Source organism: Sciurus carolinensis, unplaced genomic scaffold (genome assembly GCF_902686445.1).
Source record: "Sciurus carolinensis unplaced genomic scaffold, mSciCar1.2, whole genome shotgun sequence".
Taxonomy (NCBI): Eukaryota; Metazoa; Chordata; class Mammalia; order Rodentia; family Sciuridae; genus Sciurus; species Sciurus carolinensis.
The window spans coordinates 28,747-48,014 of NW_025920503.1; the positions used below are offsets into that span (position 1 = coordinate 28,747).

General features: G+C 36.9%; 2 pseudogenes; one reads left to right on the forward strand and one right to left on the reverse strand.

Annotated features, from left to right (window-relative positions):
• Positions 1-515: 515 nt before the first annotated feature.
• On the reverse strand, positions 516-18,090 carry LOC124975792 (olfactory receptor 5D18-like; annotated as a pseudogene).
• A 327-nt stretch (positions 18,091-18,417) lies between these two features.
• LOC124975793 (complement component 1 Q subcomponent-binding protein, mitochondrial-like) lies at positions 18,418-19,034 on the forward strand (annotated as a pseudogene).
• Positions 19,035-19,268: the final 234 nt, after the last annotated feature.

The following is a 19,268-nucleotide window of genomic DNA, read 5'->3' on the forward strand; positions in this document are numbered from 1 at the left end:
TCCAAAATCCTGTCTTTCTCTTTTCTTTGGACAAGGTCACATAATATCTATTTTACAAAAATATTCCTTTCAAGTTTTTAGTGCATTTAAACATTTCTTTTTCTGAAAAACCCTATGATAGTTATTATTTTCTGTCTTATGAATTAGCCTCTTATTATATAGGCTTATTGACAGTTTAGTTATGTCAGATATCTTATAAGAAATAAATAAGGAAGAACTATTTATTGAGCTACAAAGAGCATCCCATATGATATATAGGCTTTTCTTTAATCTTCACAATATGATCTTAAGTTATATCATATTATTCCACATTGTAGGTTGAATATGGATAATGAGAAATATTACTGATGTTTTTAAGCAATAAAAAGAAAGAGTCAAGTTTATTCCCTTAAAGGAAAAATTCCTTTCCAGTTCACTGTACAATATTAACTCTATTCATTTTAATGCTATCCTTAAGACCAACTTTCATGAACACAATTTATATGTTAGGAACAAGTGTCATGCTAATATCATGCTCAAAAAGAAGAGACTTTACTGCCCAATACTTTGCTGACAGTGTCCTTGACATCCTTATTCTCAGGCTGTAGATGAGGGGGTTCAACATGGGGATCACCACTGTGTAAAACACAGAGGCCACTTTGACCATGTGCCTGGAGTTCTTGGAGTTGGGTACACAGTAGAGGAACAGGATGGTGCCATGGAAGATGGAGATGGCCATCAGGTGAGAGGCACAGGTGGAGAATGCCTTGTGCCTCCCCCTAGCTGATGGCATTTTGAGGATGGTAACCAGGATGAACACGTAAGACGTGAGGATGATGAGCAGGGTGCTGACTCCATTGAATGTGGCAAAAACAAAGAGCAGCAAAGAGTTGATGTAGGGATCTGAGCATGAGAGGGAGAGCAGGGAGGAGAACTCACAGAAGTGATCAATTGTGTTGGAACCATGAAAAGAGAGTTGTAGAGCAGAGCATGTTAGTATCAGGGAACAGGCCGCCCCCCATGCATAGGATCCCGCCACCAGCACAGCACAGAGTTTCTGGGACATGGCCACTGTGTAGAGCAGAGGGTTGCAGATGGCCACAAAGCGGTCATAGGCCATCACTGCCAGCAGAAAGACTTCGGTTACCACAAAGGTACAAAACAAAAAATATTGTACTGTACACTCTGAAAAAGAGATGCTTCTGTCTTCTGCAACAAGGTTTTCCAGAATCTTGGGAGCAATGGTGGAGGAACAGCGGAAATCCACAAAAGAGAGGTGGCTGAGGAAAAAGTACATGGGGGTTTGCAGTTTGGGATTAATTTTGATTATGGCCGTCATCCCAATATTCCCTACCACTGTGACCCTGTAGATAGCCAGAAACACCATGAATAGTGGGACCTTTAGTTCTGGATATTCTGAGAACCCCAGGAGGGTGAATGTGGCCCCATTTTTATTTCTGTCTGTGAATACCAGGTTTCTCTCAGTCAGAATCTGAGAGTTAATCCTGAAAACAAAATATTAAGATGAGTGAGAACATATGCAGTGGTTTTAACTGCCCTTTCCAAGTTCATAAAGTACATCTTTCAGAATCTGGTTATTTATAGGAAATTGACAGCATGTACACAATTTAAAAGTATTACAACCTTTTTAATATTAAAAACATATGATTACTGAATTAAATTAGGAGTTCTAAAACATAATTTTAATACTTACAAATACAAGAAATAGAGATGAACATACTAATGGCCATTTTAATAAATCTTCAGATAAAACTTTCAACTGTCATTGAAAATTATAAATTCATACAAGATAAAACTAATTATCAAGTGATGATGATTCTCTCAGCCCTTTAACCAGTAAAAAAAAAATCAGAAATTTTGAAATAAGTTAATTTTTATAAATGTCTGTTCACAAAGTGACTTGCTAATGCTTAATCTTGTGAATTTGTTTTTAATTCCACACATCACTTAAATCTGCTTCTATGACCCAACAGCTGTCATATCAAAATAAATCTGCCTTAAAATTTCAGTGGGTATTCTCTTTGACCTAAGGAGTTCTATTATCAATCTTTGACCAATGTATGAAGGGAAAAGTAAATAAGTAGAACAATTTATCAAAGTATTTATTTTACCTTTTTATTCTAGTGCCAAAGAATCCTTGACTTTCCCAAGTACATGCACACAAAGAACCCTCTTCTAATCTATAACTGAAGCCCAGAACCTCAGGCCTACATGATGGATTCATTTCTCAACTAGCAGTTTCTGGTCCTGATTCTAGATTTAGATACTCACATGATTTTTTTTACTAATAGTCATTGTTTCAACAAGTGAGCAAACTGGAGATTCTAATCATATGGAAAGTAATTCTGTGACATCCATATGCCACAGAAATGTATCAAAAATCAGTATCAAGATGAAACACATTGGGTACTTTTGTCTTTCAGGAATAACTGACTATAATAAAACTGATAGATTCATCCCTTTCCTGGGTATCATGCTCTCTCTCTCTTTTCTCTCTCCTTCTCTATCTTTATGATATTCAGTATTTTCATTCTGTGCCTATTTTACCTGTGAAAGGGAAGAACTAACAATTCCATGTAGTAGTGTACCATGAAGACATTTCATGGGGGGTAGAGGGAGGGTAAAGAAAAACAAAAACATATTTCAGTTGTTGCTGCCCAAAACCTCTCATGCCTATCTATGATTGCAAACTTCCTCTGTTATTTCAGGAAAAGTTATCTCTAGTCACACAATGTAAGAAATTGTTCTCACCCAGTTCATCACTAAAGTTGTCCAATCATATGCAACACTGACATTCAATGAATATATCTGTTACTATCCTTATGAATTTACCTTTTAAAGAAAAACCCCAAACAACCCACAAACCAGACATTCTAGTTATTACCTGTTTTTCTTACTATCACATTTTATTTATGTAAAGAATTTTAAATTTTATTTAAATCTACTCTTACATTTAATGCAATTACTCTATCATCACAAATGCTATTATTAAATCCCTGGTAATTTTTTTTTACTTTAACTTTTAGTCCAGGCAAAAATGATAGCTGAAATATCCCTCCCATTATTTTTTCAAAATTGTAATTGTTATTTTTGCTATCAGTGTTTACACTCATGTAACATTAATCAAATAGGGTTGCTTTTAATAGTCTATTCAATGTCTATTTCATTTTAATTATACATCCTATCTTGACAACTCCTTCAGAATTTGCAAAAATGAGACAATACCTAACACCAAAATCCTAAGTGATCTTTCTCCCCTCTCTGGTAACTTTTTTTTGTGATACTGTTGAGGGGCTTAGTTGAGCTGGCCCTCTAATATGAACCTTTGTAGAAAGAGTGTACTTACTGTTCCTGGCTCACTCACAGCTGTCTCCTAAGAAATTTCTAGTTTTAAAAAGGGTCAGTTTCCCATAATGAAATTTAAATCCATCTGTCTTTTGAATGTTAAAACAAACCTGCTGATGGCTAAGCAGAAGCTCTCCTGGTTGGGGCGATGGACTACTTTATATCTACAGTTAGTCTTGGAAATAAGAACCCTAGAGACTATTAACTGCTTCAATCTATTGAGGTCACACATAAACAATTGAAATTAATCACCTCAATTTGATGGAATACTAACATGTGAGAAAGTTGAGAGAAAAATATAGCAGCATCAGGAGCATTTCATATGTGACATATATTGAATTCACCTTTCCCATACCCTCATCACTGCTATATGGCCCATAAATTTCATAAATTTTATGCTCCATATAATTCATTTATGAAAATATATGAGTCATCATTATCAAACTGATTTCCTAATATTTGCTATCCATAATGCTTTTCTACCATATTAAAGAATTTGTTCATATTGGAAAGGTGAGAACATTCAGCTTTTCAGGTTGCAATGCTTCATTGATAGTTAACCCAGGAAGTTATACAAAGGTCAACATTCAAATGAATAAATGATCAAGTCCTTGTTAAATCTTGACCCTGGAGACAACAGCCAGGCCCCATAGGACCCCTGGACAGACTGACTGAGCCCTGGATCCAGGATCCCTCAGCCCGACAGATCATCTCCTGCCTCTGGGGCCCTCACATTGACTGACTGCTCCCTGCTGCTAGGACCCCCAGACCAAATGAGTGCGCACTATCATCGAGACCCCAGACCGACTGATTGCACCCGGCCTCCAGGATCCAGCAACAACACCAAACTCACCATACCTCCAGGACCTCTGCCTGACCAACGGCACCCCACCCCCAGCACCTCCAGCTGACCACATCCCCAACCGGAGCTGCAGCTCCCCATTTGCTAACACATTTGGAAGCTAGAGTGGCCATCTTGGACAATCCTGGAAGCCATAGCTCCCATTTTTAGATGGGACAAATCCCATCCTGAGACGCCAGCTGGAGACTGGAAGCTTATTGTCAGGTACCTCTCATGCATCAGGCTACTGAAGCCTGGGAGGTTTGATTACTACATGACTGTTATACTGTAGATTTTCTTTTTTCTCCTTATTGAAAAAAATTAAGTTTTATTTCTTTTCTTTTCTTGCTCTCAATTCCTTTTGTTTACTTGTTCTCTCAGAGTCATTTTCTCCCCTTTTGCATACTAACATCCAATTTCTTTTGATTACACTCTCACCATTTCTATTATCTAGAACTTCTGTATATTCTTTTCTTATTCCATTAAGAGCTACATTCTACATCCCTGCATCCTCTTTGTCCTCCATTAGAAACTGCAGACCTTATTGCAAATCTGTTTGTTTTATTGAAGATAACATTTGAACTCATTCTGTTTATTATGAGAATATTGTTATTTTCCTCATAGGGGCATTTGGTCTAGGATTGCATAGTGTCTGAATTGGGCACCGCTAATACTGATCTCCCCTTAAAAAAAAGGTTTTGGAAACCTATAGGGCCACTATAAGCCTATAGGGGGAAATCTGTAATACTCCAGATCTGCACTGCTAGAGGGGAAGATACATGAGCAACATGAAAAAACAAGGGAAGAAAATGATCCAAACAAATCTAGATTCTATATTAATGGGATCCAATGATAGTATGTTAGAAGACATGTCAGAAAAGGACTTCAGATTACACAGGATTAAGATGATTGGGGAAGCAAAGGTTGAGATTAGAGAGCAAATGCAGGCAATGAATGATAATATCAATAAGCTGAAAGAGCAACTGCAGGAAACAAAAGAGCATTTTGACAAAGAGATAGAGATTCTAAAAAAAAAAAAAAAACAAAAACAAAAACGGTAATCCTTGAAATGAAGGAAACAATACACCAAATAAAAAACTCAATGGAAAACATCACCAAAAGACTAGACCACTTGGAAGACAGAACCTCAGACAATGAAAACAAAATATTTAATCTTAAAAATAAAGTTGCCCAAACAGAGAAGATGGTAAGAAATCATGAACAGAATCTCCAAGAACTATGGGACATCATGAAAAGACCAAATTTAAGAATTATTGGAATTGAGGAAGGTACAGAGATAAAAACCAAGGGAATGAACAACCTATTCAATGAAATAATATCAGGAAACTTCCCAAACCTGAAGAATGACATGGAAAATCAAATACAAGAGGCTTATAGGACACCAAATGGACAAAATCACAACAGATCCACACCAAGGCACATTATAATGAAGATGCCTAACATTCAAAATAAAGATAGAATTTTGAAGGCTGCAAGAGAAAAGCATCAGATTACATATAGGGGGAAACCAATGCAGATAGCAGCCAACTTCACAACCCAGACTTTAAAAGCTAGAAGGACCTGGAATAACATATTTCAAACTCTGAAAGAACATGGTTGCCAACTAAGAATCCTATACCCAGCAAAACTAACCTTCAGATTTGATGATGAAATAAAATCCTTCCACGATAAACAAAAGTTAAAATAATTTACAAATAGAAAGCCTGCACTACAGAATGTTCTCAACAAAATATTCCGTGAGGAGGAAATGAAAACCAACAATGATGGTCAGCAAAGGGAGGAACTACCTTAGAGAAAAACCCCTCAAAAGAGAAACCAAGCCAAGTTAATAACCAAAAATAAGCTCAAATGACTGGGCATACAAATCATATCTCAATAATAACCCTGAATGTTAATGGCCTAAACTCATCAATCAAAAGACATAGATTGGCAAAATAAATTAAAAAGAAAGACCCAACAATATGCTTCCTGCAAGAGACTCATCTCATAGAAAAAGACATCCACAGACTAAAGGTGAAAGGATCGGAAAAAAACTACCACACACATGGACTAAGTAAAAAAGTGGGGGTTTCCATCCTTACATCAGATAAAGTGTACGTCAAGCCAAAGTTAGTCAGAAGGGATAAAGAAGGACATTTCATACTGCTTAAGGGAACCATAAATCAGGAAGACATAACGATAGTAAATATTTATGCCCCAAATAATGGTGTATCCCTGTACATCAAAAAAATCCTTCTCAATTTTAGGAATCACATAGACCACAACACAATAACTCTGGGTGACTTTAATGCACCACTGTCATCATTAAATAGATCTTCCAAACAAAATCCAATCAAAGAAACCATAGAACTCAATATCACAATCAATAACCTAGATTTAATAGACATATGTAGAATATTCCATCCATCAACGAGCCGATTCACTTTCTGCTCAGCAGCAGAAAAAGCTGCAGATGCAGAAAAAGCATTTGACAAAATACAACACATCTTCATGCTCAAAACACTAGAAAAAATAGGGATCGTAGGAACATACCTGAACATTGTAAAGGTCATTTATGCTAAACCCATGACCAACATCATTCTTAATGGAGAAAAACTGAAACCATTCCCTTTATAAATGGGAACAAGACAGGGTGTCCTCTTTCACCATGCCTATTTAACATTGTGCTCAAAACTCTAGCCAAAGAAATTAGACAGACTAAAAAAATTAAAGGGATATGAATAGGAAAAGAGGAACTTAAGCTGTCACTATTTGCTGATGGCATGATTCTATATTTAGAGGATCCAAAAAACTCCTCCAGAAAACTTCTAGACCTCATCAATGAATTCAGCAAAATTGCAGGCTATAAAATCAACATGCATAAATCAAAAGCATTTTTATACACAAGTGATGAAACGTCTGAAAGGGAGATGAGGAAAACAACTCCGTTTGCAATAGCCTCAAAAAAAACCAAAATACTTGGGCATCAACCTAACCAAAGAGGTAACAGATCTCTACAATGAAAACTACAAAACATTGAGGAAAGAAATTGAGGAAGACCTTAGAAGATGGAAAGATCTCCCATGTACTTGGATAGGCAGAATTAATATTGTCAAAATGGCCATACTACAAAAAGTACTATACAGATTCAATGAAATTCCAATTAAAATCCCAATGATGTACCATTCAGAAATAGAGCAAGCAATCGTGAAATTCATCTGGAAGAATAAAAAACCCAGAATAGCCAAAGCAATCCTTAGCAGGAAGAATAAAACAGGGGGTATTGCAATACCAGATCTTCAACTCTACTACAAAGCAATAGTAACAAAAACAGCATGGTATTGGTACTAAAATAGACAGGTAGATCAATGGTACAGCATAGAGGACAAGGACACAAACCCAAATAAATACAATTTTCTAATACTATACTAACGTGCCAAAAATATGCAGTGGAGAAAAGATAGCCTCTTCAACAAATGGTGCTGGGAAAACTGGAAATTCATATGCAACAGAATGAAACTAAATCCCTATCTCTCACCCTGCACAAAACTCAACTCACAATGGATCAAGGACCTTGAAATCAGACCAGAGACCCTGCATCTTATAGAAAAAAAAGTAGGTCCAAATCTTTACCTTGATGGCTTAGGATCAGACTTCCTTAACAGGACACCCATAGCACAAGATATAAAAGCAAGAATCAATAACTGGGATAGATTCAAACTAAATAGGTTTCTCTCAGCAAAGGAAACCATCAGCAATGCGAAGAGAGAACCTAAAGAATGGGAGAAAATCTTTGCCACTCATACTTCAGATTGAGCCCTAATTTCCAGAATATAAAAAGAACTCAAAAAACTCTACACCAAGAATACAAATAACCCAATCAACAAATGGGCTTAAAGATATGAACAGACACTTCACAAAAGAAGATCTATAAGCAATCAACAAACATGAAAAAATGTTCACCATCTTTAGTAATAAGATAAATGCAAACCAAAACTACCCTAATTTTCCATCTCACCCCAATAAAAATGGCGATTATCAAGAATACAAGCAACAATAGATGTTGGAGAGGTTGTGGGGGAAAAGGTACACTCGTACATTGCTGGTGGGACTGCAAATTAGTGCAGCCACTCTGGAAAGCATTGTGGAGATTCCTTAGAAAACTTGGAATGGACCCACCTTTTGACCCAACTATCCCACTCATCGGCCTATACCAATGGACTTAAAATCAGCATACTACAGAGATACAGCCACATCAATGTTCATAGCTGCTCAATTCAAAATAGCCAGATTGTTAAAGCAACCTAGATGTCCTTCAATTGATGAATGGATAAAGAAACTGTGGTATATATACAATGGAATATTACTCAGCTATAAAGAGTAGTAAAATTATGGCATTTGCAGGCAAATGGATGAAATTGGAGAGTATCATGCTAAGTGAGATAAGTCAATCTCAAAAAAGCAAAGGACGAATGATCTCACTGATAAGCGGACGATGACACATAATGGGGGGTTGGCAGGGGACAAGAATGGAGGAAGGAGGGACTGTATAGAGGGAACAGAGGGACTGTATAGAGGGAACTGTATAGGTGGGGGGGAAGGAAAAAATAACAGAATGAATCAAACATCATTACCCTATATAAATGTATGATTACACCAATGGTATGCTGTTACTTCATGTACAAACAGAAACATCATGTATCCCATTTGTTTATAATAAAAATAAATTATCAAAAAATCTTGACCCTGCTTATTATTCCTTTCCCCAAGTGTCATGGTTCAGATGTGGAGTGTCCTCGAAAGGTTGTGTGTAAGACAATGACAAACTTTTCAAAGGTGGAATGAATAGATTATGGGAGATGTGATTTAATTGGTGGTTTATTCACCCATATGGATTCACTGAGCAGTAAGAGTAAATATGTATGGTGTGGCTAGAGGAAGGAAGTCAGGGGGTGTTCCCTGGGAATTTATATTTTGTCATATGTGAGCAGACATATGCTTCCTGGGTGCCTTGTTCTGAGCTCCTTCCCTCCTCCATACCCTACCACCATGATCTCTTGCCTTACCTCAGGCTTTAGCTGCAGAGTTGGCGAACCATGGACTGATCCTCTGAAACCCAAGTCTAATAAACTTTTGCACCTCTAAGTTGTTTTTGTCAGATGACAGTGATTGAAAACTAATACACCATATGTGCCCTGCAGAGATGCTGACCTCCTCATTGTTTCTTAAAATAAAAGCACACTCCTTCATTATTGGCTTTTATACTCCTCTGACTAGAATTCTTTCCTTTAAATTTCTGCTTATATATTATTTTCAGTGAAATATTATATGAACACACTATTATCCTGAAGGGATTACCCTATTCCCCAATATTACAATTTAAAGTGTTTATCACAGAGAAATATATGTATTGAATTATATCATAATGCATTTTTCATATATTATTTGTTTCCCTTGCTTAGATAAATTTTCTGGAAAGTGAGAAATTTACTATTGAGTTCAGTGATATATTATAAGCTGGTAGACTAATAACTAGCACAAAGTGCACTGTAAATAATTATTGTATAATAAATATGAGCTTTCATGCAACTGGGAGAGAGTCAAACCTCACAGAGCTATGGGAAAGTAGAGGGCAGAGGGAAGAGTGTTCACAAAGAGAACTTCTGAATATTTCTACATGAAGTGATTATTATAATAAATATATACAATTATAATTTACCTATTAAATTAATATTTTACAGTGGCCAGCCAAAATAAAAAAACTTTTTCTAATTACAAGAGATGATGAGCACTTTTCATATATTTGTTGATCACCTTTATATCTTCTGTGAAGTGTCTGCCTAGTTTCTTAACCCATTTATTGATTGAGTTCTCTGTATTTCTGGTGTAAATTTTTTTAAGTTCTTTACAAATTTTGGAGATGAATGTTCTGTCTGATGTGTGTGTAGAAAAGAATTTCTCCCACTCTGTAGGCTTTCTTTTCACATTATTGATTGTCTCCTTTGCTGAGAAAAAACTTTGTAGTTTGAATCCATCCCATTTATTGATTCTTGTTTTCATTTCTTGCACTCTTGGGGTCTTGTTAGGGAAGTCTGGTCCTAAGCCAACATGATGAAGGTTGGGGCCTACTTTTTCTTCTCTTTGGTGAAGGGTCTCAGGTCTAATTCCTAGATTTTAAGTTGAGTTTGCACAGGGTGAGATATAGAGTTTAATTTCATTTTACTGCATGTGGATTTCCAATTTTCCCAGCACCATGTATTGAAGAGGCTAACTTTCCTCCATTGTATGTTTTTGGCACCTTTGTCTTGTATGAGATAATTTTATTTATATGGGTTTGTCTCTGTGTCTTCTCTTCTTACCATTGGTCTACCTGTTATTTTGGTTCCCATACCAGACCATTTTTGTTACTATTTTTCTATAGTAAAGTTTAAGATCCGGTAGTGTGACACCTCCTGCATCGCTCTTCCTGCCAAGGATTGCTTTGGCTATTCTGGGTGTTTTGTTCTTCTCAATGAATTTCATGATTGTTTTCTCTATCTATGAGAAATGTTATTGAGATTTTAATTGGAATTGTGTTAAATATGTATAGCACTTTGGACGTATGCTCATTTTGATAATATTAATTCTGCCTACCCAAGAACATGGGAGATCTTTCCATCTTCTAAGGTTTTCATTAATTACTTTCTTTAGTGTTCTGTAGTTTTCACTGTAGAAGTCTTTCACCTCTTTTGTTAGATTGATTACCAAGTATTTCATTTTTTTGAGGCTATTGTGAATGCAGTTGTTTTCCTAATTTCTCTTTCAGAGGATTTATCACTTATGAATAGAAACACATTAGAATTATGTGTGTTGATTTTATATCATGCTACATTATTGAATTCATTTATTTGCTTTAGAAGTTTTCTGGAGTTTTTTGGATCCTCTAAATTTAGAATCATGTCATCAGCAGATAGTGATAGCTTGATTTCTTCCAATTCACATCCTTTTAATTTTTTTTGTCTGTCTAATTGCTCTGGCTAGTATTTCAAGCATGATGTTGAATAGAAGTGGTGAAAGAAGGCATCCCTGTCTTGCTCCAGTTTTTAGAGGGAATGCTTTTAGTTTTTCTCCATTAAGAATGATGTTGGGGAACAATGGAATATTACTGAGCCATAAAGAATAATAAAATTATGGCATTTGCAGGCAAATGGATGAAATTGGAGAATATCATGCTAAGTGAGATAAACCAATCTCAAAAAAAGCAAAGGACGAATGATCTCGCTGATAAGTGAATGATGATACATAATGAGGGGGGCGGGAGGAAGGCAAAAATGGAGGAAGGAGGGGCTGTATAGAAGTAAAAGAGGGGTGAGAGAGGTGGGGGGAAGGAAAAATAACAGAATGAATCAAACACCATTACCCTATGTAAATGTATGATTCCACAAATGATATGCCTCTACTTCATGAACAAACAGAGAAACAAGTTAATACCCCATTTGTTTACAATAAAAAGAAATAATGTTGGCCTTGGGCTTAGCATAAACAGATTTTACAATGTTGAGGGATATTCCTACTATCCCTATTTTTTCTAGTGTTTTGAGCATGAAGAGCTGTTTTATTTTGTCAAATGCTTTCTCGGCATCTATTGAAATGATCATATGATTCTTAACCTTAAGTCTATTGTTGTGATGAATTACCTTTATTGATTTCTGGATGATGAACCAACCTTGCATCCACAGGATGAACTCACTTGATCATGGTGCACTCTCTTCTTAATATGTTTTTGTAAGCAATTTGCCAGAATTTTGTTAAGGATTTTTTTATGTTCATCAGGGATATTGTTCTAAAGTTTTCTTTCCTTGATGTTTCTTTGTCTGGTTTTGGTATCAAAGTGATATTAGCTTCATAGAATGAGTTTGGAAGTTTCCCTCCTTTTGTATTTCATGGAATACTTTGAGGAGTTTTTATTAGTTCTTCTTTGAAGGTCTTGTAAAACTCAACTGAGAATCCACCTGGTTCCGGGCTTTTCTTGTTTGGTAGGGTTTTGATGTCTTCTTCTATTTCATTGCTTGAAATTGATCTTTCTAAGTTTTGTATGTCCTCCTGATTCAATTTGGGTGGAACATATGTCTCTAGAAATCTGTCGGTGTCTTCTAGATTTTCTATGTAGTTGGAGTATAGATTTTCAGAGTAACTTCTAATTATGTCATGTTTTTCAATGGTGTCTGTCGTGATATTTCCTTTTTCCATCACAAATTTTAGAAATTTGAGTTTTCTCTCTCCTTCTTTTTGTTACTGTGGCTAAGGGTTCATCAGTTTTATATACTTTTTCAAATAACAAACTTTTTGCTTTGTCAATTTTTTGAATTGTTTCTTTTGTTTCAATTATATTGATTTCAGTTCTTATTTTAAATATTCCTGTTTTCTATGACTTTTGGCATTGATCTTCTTTTTCTAGGGCTTTGAAATGTAATGTTAGATCATTTAGTTCTTGACTTTTTATTCTTTTCTTGAATTGACTCCATGCAATAAATTTTCCTCTTAGTACTGCTTTCAGAGTGTTCCAGAGATTTTGATATGTTGTATCATCATTCTAATTTACCTCTAAAATTTTTTTATCTCCTCCCTGATGTTTTCTGTCATTCATGCTTCATTCAATAGCATATTAGTAATCTCCAGGTGTTGGAGTAGTTTCTATTTTTTATTTTATCATTGGTTTCTAATTTGATTACATTATGATCAATAGAATACAAGGTAGTATCTCTATTTTTTAATATTTACTAAGGTTTCTTTGTGGTATAAAATATGGTCTATTTTAAAGGGAGATCCATGTGCTGTTGAGAAGAAACCATATTTACTCATTGATGGATGGAATATTCTATATATGTCTGCTAAATCTAAATTATTGATTGTGTTTTTGAGTTCTATGGTTTCTTTGTTTGGTTTTTGTTGGAAGATCCATCTAGTGGTGACAGTGGTGTGTTAAAGTCATCCAGAATTATTGTGTTGGTCTATTTGATTCCTGAAATTGAAAAGGATTTGTTTGATGTACAGGGATGCACCATTGTTTGTGGCATAAATATTTACTATCATTATGTCTTCCTGACTTATTTATTTATTTATTTTGGTTCCCTTAAGCAGTATGAAATGTCCTTCTTTATCCATTCTAACTTTGGCTTGAAGTTCACTTCATCTGATATAAGGATGGAAACCCCAGCTTTTTTACTAAGTCCATGTGTGTGATGCTTTTTCCCATTCTTTCACTTTTAGTCTATGGATGTCTTTTCTATGAGATGAGTCTCTTGAAGGCAGCATAATCTTGGGGCTTTCTTTTTAATCCAACTGCCAGTCTATGTGTTTTACTGATGAGTTTAGGCCATGAACATTCAGGGTTATTATTGAGATATGATTTTCATTCCCAGTCATTTTGGCTTATTTTTTGATTTGAAACTTGATTTGGTTTCTCCTTTGTCTTTTCCTTTAGGGTAGTTCCTCACTTTTCTGAGTTACATTGTTGTTTTTTATTTCCTCCTCATAGAATATTTTGCTGAGAATGTTCTCTAATGCAGGTTTTCTACTTGTAAATTCTCTTAACTTTTGTTTATCATGGAAGGATTTATTTCATCTTCAAATCTGAAGTTTAGTCTTGTGGGGTATAAGATTCCTGTTTGGCTTTCATGTTTTTTCAGAGCTTGAAATATGTTGTTCCAGGAACTTCTACGTTTTAGGGTCTAGGCTGAGAAATCTACTGATATTTTTATTGGTTTCCCCCTATACGTAATCTGATGCTTTTCTCTCACAGTCATTAAATTCTATTTTTATTTTTGATGTTAGGCATTTTCAGTATAATGTGCCTTGATGTGGTTCTGTTGTAATTTCATACATTTGAGTTCTGTACACTTCTTGTAGTTGATTTTCCATTTCATTCTTTAGATATGGGAAATTTTCTGATATTATTTCATTGAATAGGTTGTTCATTGCTTTGGTTTGTATCTCTGTGCCTGCCTCAATCCCAGTAACTCTTAAATTTGATCTTTTCATGATATCCAATAGTTCTTGGAGCTTCCATTCATGATTTCTTACCATCTTCTCTGTTTGGTCAACTTTATTTTCAAGACTAAATGTTTTCTCTTCATTGCCTGAGGTTGTGTCTTCTAAGTGATCTAGTCTGTTGGTGATGCTTTCCTTTGAGTTTTTATTTGGTTTATTGTTTCCTTCATTTAGAATCTCGAACACTTTGTTGAAACAATCTTTTGCTTTGTGCGTTTGTTCTTTCAATTCTTTATTGGTGTGATGGTTCATTTCTGCATTTGCTCTCTTATCTCATCCTTTGCTTCATGAATCATTTTAATTATTTGTATTCTGAACTCCTTTCTGAACTTTCTTCTACCATGCTGTCATTGGTTTCAATTAATACAGAATGTTGGTTTGTTTGGAACATTTTCTTCCCTTGTTTTTTCATGTTGTTCACATATCTAGCAGTTTGGATCTGGAGTATTGCAGTTTCCCCTCTATAGGTTTATAGTGACTCTGCAGGTTTCCAAAACCTCTTTTTTAAGGAGGAGGTCAATATTAGCAGTACCTAGTATAGACAATATGCAGCCCAAACCACATCGTCCCCTATGAACACATTAACAGTTTTATCATAATAAATATAGAGAAACAGTTTGATTTTTATCTACAGTATAACCAGTGGCTTTGCAATGAGGTCTACAGTTTCTAATGGAGAACAAAGAGGATGGGGAGGGGTGTAGGATGTAACTGTTAATGAGATAAGCAAAGACTATGTAGAGGTATTAGATCACACAAGAATGAAAACAGAATCAAAAGAAATTGGTTGTTAACATGGGAAAAGAAAGAAAGAGACTGTGAGGAAACGAGTAAACAAAAGGAAACTAGAGAGAGCAAGAAAAAAAAAAGAAATAAAAACTTCAAGATTTTCAAAAAGGAGAAAAAAATCTACGCTGTAACAGTCATAGTCTATTCAAACCTCCCAGTCTTCAGTAGCCTGATGCATAAGAGGTCCCTGACAATGAGTTTCCAGTCTCTAGCAGGCATCTCAGGATGGGATTTGCCCCACCTAAAGATGGCAGCTTTGGCTTCCGGGATAATTCAAGACATCTACATTGGCTTCCAAACATGTTGGTCAATGGGAAGCTGCAGGGCAAGATGTAGGTGTGGAGTTGATGTCCTGTGCCACTGTTTGGGTAGGGAGTCCTGGAGGCAGAGGGTGGTTGATCAGACCAGGGATCTGGCAGGTCCTGACTGTTGTCCCAAAATGACAGCAGCCATGTGTAAACAAACCTGCAGTACTGTGACAATGGACTTCCAGGCAACAGTGGGCAGCAGGTCATCCACTGGTGCTTTGCTTGTGGTCTGCAGGCTACTGGCAGACAATTGGCAGGTGAACCTCAGGTGGTTGATGATGGTTAGGTGAAAGCCAAGCAATCGGCAGGCAAGAGGCAGTTAGACGGACCAATGGTGGATGATAGGCGTCAGTCAGTGAGCAATCTGCACTCACAAAGTAGGCGATATGCTTGTAGACAGCAGGTGATCTTAGTGGACAAATGGGGTAAACAGCAGGGGATGGATAAGCAGCAAAGACTGCCTCACAGAGAAACAGATATTCCTCTGGTTGAAACTCGAGTTATAGAGAAACAAGGAACGCAGCCTCCCTCTAACCTGCCATCTTCAAAAGGACTTTTGACCCAAGTGGAGAATAGGCTGTATTAGGGTCTATGACCTAGGTGTTAACTTCCATTTTAGCTTAGACACCAAAGAGTATTTTGTAAACACCTCAAGATGTATTCAGGAAGAGAGCTCTCAAAATTAACTAATTTTCATTCATATAAAAATCTATATACCGATTTATGGTACATATGAGACATGTATAGCAAGTTTTTTCTTTTCTTTCTGAAATAGTTGTAAATGGACCTGAAATCAAATATTTACATGAGTTTCACATTTTTTCGTGGATCAGAATTGAATTGCATTGATATCAACTTTGAATAAAAAGAAAAAGTCAAAAAAATATCCCAGTTACAATATTAGGAAAATAATATTTTCCCAATTTCCTAAGAAACCTTTATAAACTTACTTGTCACAGAGAAACATGACACTGCCCTCCTGTTTCTCTGTAGGCTGAATATAACTGTGACACCAAAGATCTTATATCTAACTCTGTAACTCAGGGGACTGTTACTCTAGAGAATCAACAGCAAATTATCCCTTACAAGCATCCAAAGAGTCAAATAATGTAAATGTCAGCTCTCTTATACCATCCTGAATAACTGGACTTTTTTTGAAATCACACAGAAAAATTGCAGCATGATGTTAACTATGATACTTTGTTTATATATAATTAAAATGCCCTCTATAATTAACAAATTAAAATAAGAGATGAAACATAAAATCAATGTATGTCTTTAGATTTGGAAGGAAGCATATAGTAGATTCAGGCAGGTTATTCTAACCAACCTACAAAACTCACCAAAATGTGGTCCCTTTTGAGTGGGTCCCATAACAAGAGAAAACTCTGTAACAAGTTCAGTCCACCATGCTGGCTGTTGAGTTATTTGGGCCACATAAACCAGTGTATATGATTGTCCTTGAAGGGTCCATGGCAGATAGATGTTATCGGTATGTTTGCACAGGCCACATAATCAATTACAGATCAGACTTTAAGAATGTTAAGGCAAAACAGTGATACTCACCTTTTAAGAAACAGCATTTGGTGGAATGAGACAGACATCATTACCCTATGTATATGTATGATTACCCAAATAGTATGAATCTACATTGTGCACAACCATAGTAACGAAAAGTTGTACCCCATTTGTGTACAATAAATCAAAAGGCGGTCTGTAAAAATAAAAAAAATAATTTAAAAAACCTGCTCCACAAAATAAATAAATAAAAGAGATACCTATTTAAAAAAATAGAAATAGCATTTGTCATTTTAACAGATTGTGCTAGAAACAGTGATTGGCAAGTGGTCCCCAAGTTACCGTGCAAACTTCACTTCCCATTTTGAACAGGGTGTCGGTGACCCTACCAATCCATCATATTAGGTATGTGCAGCAGTCAACTGCGCTCCTTTCCTGAAGTCACAATTAAGGTGGAACCAATATCCAGGGTTCATACTCTTGCTTCCTTCTGCTCAGCCTGAACTCCTTAGCTCAAGAGTCCATGAACTCATTCCCTTAACAACTTGATCATGAATGAAGCATTGAGAGCTTTTCAGATGATTCTCCACGATATACGCTGGCACAGCATAAAGGTCGACTGCTGCAGCACCATCATCCTGCTCTGGGATGGTCCTGAAGGACAGCAGTGAAAGAAAAAATAGTTACCTTAAGAGCCAGAAATCTAAAATGGGGGTCATCTTTTCAAAATTGGCTGAGACAAGATCCATGGTAATATTTTAGAAGGATGGAATAAAAAAATCCGGAATACTATCCTCTGGAATGTGCTCTATAGGCAAAATATATAGACTCTGCCACCAAAATGCATTGTGGTTTCTGTAATATTTTATGAGACCAGGATATATGAGCCCGGAGTGTAAAGGAAGTGGCTCTTCTACCTATTGATGATCCAGCTGCTGAAAATTGCTTCCTGTGAGTGAAGCCATGAACTCCAGTAGTTAGGAGGTCTCTTCTCTCCAGGGATACGCTCCTTCTGGGGAACACAGTAAGCAATGGAAGCAATAAATCAGAATTGTGACTTCCTTGACCAAGAAAGTGCAGTACAAGTACCTTGCAAGATTCCGGAGGGAAGCAGCAGGATGTCTTGTGGCTTCTACTTTCACTCTCTTTAAACTCTGAGAGTGCCACATAAGGAGGCCAGTGGAACTTACAAGCAGGTAAGTGGCTGCTGGAGAGCACAGAGGCAGCACCGCCAACAGCCAGCACCAATTCACCTAACATGAGTCGATGCCATCTTGGGGTGACAAAGTGTGAGCACAGGTTGTGTTCCCATAAGTGCTGCACTGTGCAGGCACCCTAGTGATACTGGCAGAAGATCTAACCAGTCAGCTTGCAGAATGGCAAGAAATACTTTTTAGTTACTGAGTTCTGTTTATTTTTTCCCCCTCATTAAATAATAACTGAAATTTATTTAGTAGAGGGCTGCACAAAAGCATGCACTGCCCCAGCTAAGGAACAAAGAAACACTGCCAGTAGAGAGAGGGGCTTCAGGTGGCACGTTAGCCGGGCTGTACTTTCCACTCCTAGGCCTCTGCAACCTCTTGCAGGATGCTGCCTCTGCTGCACCGAGTTCCCCAGCGTTGGGCGCCACCCCTCTGCTGTGGCAGCTGCTGCAGTCGGCACCGCGGCTGTGCGTTTGGTCTTTTGTACTGCTATCCAGGGAGCCAGGTTCCAGCTTGGACGCGGTGGCCCGGTCTTCTGCAATGTCCGGGACCCTGCGACTGCTGCTGAGGCTGCTGCGCGCTGCACGTGGATGGAGAAAAAGCTTTTGTTGAATGCCTGACGGATGAAATAGAGGAACCGGAGCCCGAACTGACATCCACTTGCAATTTCGTGGTTGAAGTTAGGAAGAGTAATGGAAAGAAGTCCCGTGTACTGGACTTCACAGGAGGAGATTGGACAAGAGGAGGAAGATGAGAGCAACATTTTCTGTGTTAAGAAAGTTAGCTTTAAGGACACCGGCGAGTCTGAATGGAAGGACTCTAATTATACACTGGACACAGAGTCCCTGAACTGGTCCTGGTATGACCACCTATGGGTTTCCTTGCAGACTGAGAGGTGGACGACACTTTTGCAGATGAGTTGGTGGAACCCAGCACAACTCTGGAGCACCAGGAGTACATTACTTTTCTTGAGACCTCAAAAGTTTCGTCAAGAGCCAGTAGAGCAATCAGAGACACTGAAGGCTTTAATTTTATTGTGAGCTTTGACCAATGAACAAAATCTACTCTGACCGCAGACTGTGTGCTTCAAAGTGCATATAATTCTAACATCATGGGTAAAAAAAAATAAGAAAATTTAAATTATTGCTGTTATGCTCTCATTTACTATTCATTTGGGAGTTTTCCTGTACAAATTTATTATTTCTAGATTTTTGTATAACATAGATGGGCAATAAA